The sequence below is a fragment of the Echinops telfairi genome, unplaced genomic scaffold (assembly GCF_000313985.2).
Source record: "Echinops telfairi isolate 266 unplaced genomic scaffold, ASM31398v2 ScPeMD7_7473;HRSCAF=8511, whole genome shotgun sequence".
In the NCBI taxonomy this organism is placed as follows: domain Eukaryota; kingdom Metazoa; phylum Chordata; class Mammalia; order Afrosoricida; family Tenrecidae; genus Echinops; species Echinops telfairi.
The window spans coordinates 8,247,813-8,253,522 of NW_022111377.1; the positions used below are offsets into that span (position 1 = coordinate 8,247,813).

Below are 5,710 nucleotides of genomic sequence, written 5' to 3' on the forward strand. Positions count from 1 at the left end.
AGCATTTTTTGCCAAATCTTTTGTTTTCTGTATATAAGATCATAGCATCTGCAACAGAGTTTTGCTTCTTCCTTGCCAATTCCCATGCCTTTATTTTCTTTTTGTCTACTAATTCTGAGTAAGACTTCCAACACTATACTAATAAGAGTGTTAGTCAAGGGCAATTCTATCTGGTTCTCGCTCAGAGTGGGAATGCTTTCCATTTCTCTCCATTCAGTAAAAGGAATGCTGACAGCATTCCATGGAGGGCCTTTTTTATGTTGAGGAATTTATCTTCTATTCCTACTTTTTTGAGTGTTTATTTTTTATCAAGGATGAATGTTGAATTTTACGGAATGTCTTTTCTGCATCAATTGACATAATCATGTAGTTCTTTTACTTTATTTGTGTGGTAGATTACATTGATTATTTTCCTAATATGGAACATCCTTGCATTCATGGTATAAATTCCACTTAACCATGATGTATTATTATTAAATGTTTTTTAATTCGATTAGCTAGAATTTTAGCATCCATGTTCATAAGTGATATTCATCTGAGTTTCAATTCTTGTGATGTCTTGGGCTGGTTTTGGTATTAGGAGTATACATGCTTCATAGAACGAAATTGATAGCGTGCTGTCCTATTCTACAGTATTTGAATAGTTAGTGTTGAACTGGTGTTAACTCTTCTCTAAATGTTTCATAGATTTCCCCAGTAAATAATGTGGTCCTGCATTTTTTGTTTGGGGGAGTTTTTTAATGACCAGATATATTTCTTCTTGTGTCATGGGTCTGTTAATGTTTGCAATATTAAACTGCACTCATTTACATAGGTAATATACTTCTAGAAATTGGTCCATTTCTTCTAGGTTTTGGCATTTGTTAAGAGAATTTTCTTGAATAATAGTGTGTAATTGTCATTATACTGCATATTACACGGATCATGCTCCACTAAAAAACTAACTTAGAAAAGTGAATAACTTACTAGGACAATTAAATAAATGCCCTATATTTCATACATGAGGGAATTTCAAAAACTTTGTAGAAAAAATGAATTTTCCCATGAACTTTTAAAAGCCCCCTTGTGGTTCAAGTAGAAAGAAAATGTTTTGAAAATGATGACATCATGTGTGCATCAAACACACCAAATGTGCTTGATACAATTGATGTATGGATTGTTATGAGGTGTGAGAGCCCCCAATAAAATGATTCATAATAAAAAAGAAGGAAAGGCCCCCTTGTATGTAAACATGTTTTTGTGCAATTTGAGCCCCTAAATATTAGTGTTCCAATGATAACAATAAATATTTTTGCTCACACAAAAAGAATTCAAGTGAGATAAACAAGCGCCATCTAGCTCAAAAGCAACAAAGCCCACATGGAAGAACACACCAGCCTGTGGGACCACAAGGTGTCGAAGGGATCAGGTATCAGGCATCAAAGAACAAAAATCATATCATTGTGAATGAGGGTGAATGCAGAGTGGAGACCCAAAGACCATCTGTAGGCAACTGGACATCCCCTTACAGAAGGATCACAGGGAGGAGACAAGCCAGTCAGGGTGCAGGGTAGCAATGATAAAACATACAACTTTCCTCTAGTTCCTAAATGCTTCCTCCCCACCACTATCATGATCCCAATTCTACCTTACAAATGTGGCTAGACCAGAGGATGTACACTGGTACAGATAGGAACTGGAAACAGGGCAGATGACTCCTTCAGGACCAGTGATGAGAGTGGCGATACTGGGAGGGTGGAGGGAAGGTGGGGTAGAAAGGGGGAACTGATTACAAGGATCTATACATAACCTCCTCCCTGGGGCATGGACAACAGAAAAGTGGGTGAAGGGCATCATTGGACAGTGTAAGAGATGACAAAATAATAATAATTTATAAATTATCAAGGGTTCATGAGGGAGGGGGCGGAATGAGGAGCTGATATCAAGGGCTCAAATAGAAAGCAAATGTTTTGAGAATGATGATGGCAACAAATGCACAAATGTGCTGACACAATGGATGTATATATGGATTGTGATAAGTGTTATAGGAGCCCCCAATAAAATGATTAAACCAACAAGAATCCAAATGCTCTTCCTCTCATCATAATCCACTAGTGTAGGATAGATGATGTTGGACCCTAGTAGCATTCCTTGACACAACAGACCACTTAATCAGTATTCCCAGTAACAAACCACACCAAGCAGTTCTTGGGTGAGGAAACAGTAAATGTCCTTGGCTCCTAATCAAAATCGTGGAAGTTACATTCACCCAGAATGCCTAGGAAGAAAGCCTTGCCATCTACCTCCAAAAACCAGCCAATAATAATTTTATGAAGAATGGTTCTATTCTGACACATGTGAGGTTGCCATGAGTTAGAACAAACCAGGGACAAATGATAATGTTCCAAGAGATCCGGAGTCTTATTTGCATACATCAATCTTTTTATCCCTGACCTAGCTTCAATGAACCACATACCACAAAGCATCTATCCTGCCTGCTCACTTTTATATCTGACCCACACAGTAGGTGGGGCGTCGGACCCAGCTCTGGTTGTAGTGCTCCACCCAGGTAGATTCTACTGCATCAAATTGTGAATGGCATGGGTTGCGGGGAGGAGAAAAGTAGAGGGAGCACAGGTGAAAGATAGGGATCAGGAATCTCTCTTCCTGTAGGTAGGCCTGCCCAAGGGTAAGGATATGGATCAGATATCTTAGATGGAGGTTTTGCCCTTTTTCTTCCCAACCCTCCCCCCAAAACACACACACACACACACACACACACACACTCCTTGAATTATGACAAGGAGTAGTTATTGAGTAGTTATTTCCACTGGAGGAATTGAGTAGTTATTCCCACTGGGGGAAAACTGAGCAGTATGTTTTAAAAAAATTAAAAGCAATTGAGTAATTATTCCCAATGGAGGAAAACTGAGCAGTATGTTTTAAAAAAAAACAAAAGGAAGTGATACAAAGGCAATTGGTTCCTATAACCACTAAAGCCTGAAGAGAGAAAGATGAGCAAAGTTGGAAGCTGTCAAACCAGCTCTTGTGCTAATTGTGAAGCTAATACCCATTTCCTCCCTTTGAGGCTCATTTGTTCCAAGTCTTGTTCCAGGAAACATTTTAATCCCTACTGATCCCAGACTTGTTGCATTTGTGCAGTTGACCAGGTACTGTGTTAAAACACAATCTTTTGGCCTTCTTCCTCTTCCGGAGACGCTGTGTGCAGGCATTCAAAATGGTTCAGCATCTGACCTACTGGTAGACTGTCCTACAATACAGCCTCTAACAAAACTAGGCTGTTCCGAACCCCTGGTAACAGAACTGTTTACTTATATACAAAAAAGGTTGGGAAAGTGCCAACATCTGCATGCGCGGTGTGCCCAGGCCGACTTCGAGGGGTCCGTGCTGTGAGACCCAAAGTTCTCATGAGGTTGTCCAAAACCAAAAAAACACGTCCGCAGGGCTTATGGTGGGTCCATGTGCACTAAGTGTGTCCGAGACAGGACCAGGCGTGCTTTCCTTACGGAGGAGCAGAAAATCGCTGTGAAAGTGTTGAAGGCACAAGCACAGAGCCAGAAAGCTAAATAAATACAAATGGCGCTTGTTTGAATAATAAATGAAATGATTTGTTCTCTTAAAAAGAAAAACACAATCTTTTTTCATGCTGATTAAGTCGGGTCTTAAATAAGTTTTGTAACACCAAAACTGAGGTTCCCGGAGGCTGAGTAAGTTTTCCAGGACAACACACTCTGAAAGGGGTTAGGATTTGAACCCACATCGTCTAATTCCCAGGAGTACAATGGTTAAGAACTCGACTGCTGATCAGAGGTTGGGTGCTTGAACTAGAACTAGTTCTAGTTCTAATCAGTTCTAGTTCTAATCAGTTGCTCTGCGGGAGGGAAACCCCAGGTATTTGTGTTCCTGGAAAGACCACAGACCAGAAAACTCCGCTGGCCGGTGCTGAGCTCTCCTGCAGCCTTGTTCTGAGTTGGAGTTGACTCAATAGCACAAGAGTCTAATCACTGATCTGCAATTCGGACTACAATTCTAAACTGCTACTCAAGGTCAAAGATGGACAGAGCAACTTCAAAAAGTTGGTGGGAAAATTCCATTATCTTTCCATTCCCTTCTTCTATGAACTTCTGGACATCCTCGCATACAGGTCTGGTTACGAACAAAGTTTCTTTTTGCTTTCTCAAAGAACCATGTACACAATAAGTATACTCTGCTGCCTGAGCTCTATGGAAATCAATAGTGCTCATGCCTATAGGACCCCAACCATCGTGGCCTTATACCAGTTGCCATTGAATTGATTCCAGCGCATGGCGATCCCAAGTCTGTCAGAGTAGCACTATGCTCTACAGAACTTTCAAGGGCCGGTTTCTTCTTCTCTTTCTTTCAAAAAGTAGAGGCTTTCTTCCATGGTGCCTCTGAGTGGACACAACTCTCCAATCTTTCTGTTAACAGCTGAGTGCATTAAGCATTTGCACCACCCAGGGACTACAGCAACTCCTGCATCTTCAAGTCGTGTCTGGTCCTTGGAGTCTTGGTTCTCTGCTTCCTCTTTCCACCCTCGAAGGGCAGCCTTGGCTGTCTTTCTGGCATTTGACTGTGCTTCAAAGAAAACACTGCCTTCGACTCAAGTCTGCCCCAGCAGCCCGCAAAACAGGAAATTCGGAGCACTTCTGGGCATGAGTCAACCCCATGTTCAGGAATTGCCATATCTGCCCACGGAATCACCCACTCTTTTCTGCTTGACACCAAAATAGATACCTCCTTCAGAAGCCTCACTGCTTGCTCTACTCTCAGCAATAAAAAACAAAGCCTTTTCTCTCTGGAGGTAGTTGTTCAGAGAGCAATAGTGCCTGCACCAGTGGACAGACACAACAGAGGGGGTGGGGGGCAGATGGCAGCAGGAATCAATAGGTGGTTGGGGACAATCTTTTTGGGGACAGGACTTCCAGTTATTTGATTGTTCATTCCTTTGTCTGTTCATTCAGCAAACATTTATTAGCAAATACTATGTGTCAGGTACAGCACAAGAGATAAAAAGGAAAATAAGACCCAACCCCTGGCCTCCAGGAGCCCCCTATCTAGTCAGAGGGAAAGTACAATACAAGTTAGGTGCTAGAATAGAAGCTTGGAGCCAGATGGACATACAGATGTGTGCGACTCTTGTAGAATCCAAACATCCACTGCTGTGGACTTGATGACGACTCAAAGTGGCCACACAGCACAGGGTAGGCCCAGCTCTCTGAGTTTCTGAGACTGGAAATCTTTACTGGAATGGAAAGCCCGTCTTCCTCCCTTGGTGTGAGCTGCTGATGGTTTCAAATTGCGGACCTTGCAATTAGCAACCCAATGAGTGACCACTCTTCCGCCAAGACTCAGCACAACTTAGATCAGCAGCTGCCTCCTACTTACACTGATGTACGTACGATACAGCGAGGCAACCTGAGTGCTTTGTTATATCATTATAAATAATTATAGTTAAAATCAAATGCCAGTAATTTAGGGGTTGGCATAATATAGAAAGCAGACATGCTGGAATTTTCTTTTGCTGATGCATCTTCGTTACAGAGATCATGGAATCATGCCAGATGTTTGTTTGTTTAACTTTATTTTGAATTAGGGAAAGGTTTACAGAGCAGATCATTAGTTTTATATCCAGTGATTTATACACATTTTGTTTCATCTCATGGATTTCAATCTCCTCAATGTACCACCA

At 41.5% G+C, this 5,710-nt stretch overlaps 1 pseudogene; it reads left to right on the forward strand.

Moving 5' to 3' along the window:
* Positions 1-3,217: 3,217 nt before the first annotated feature.
* LOC105979539 lies at positions 3,218-3,570 on the forward strand (annotated as a pseudogene).
* The last annotated feature ends 2,140 nt before the right edge of the window (positions 3,571-5,710 follow it).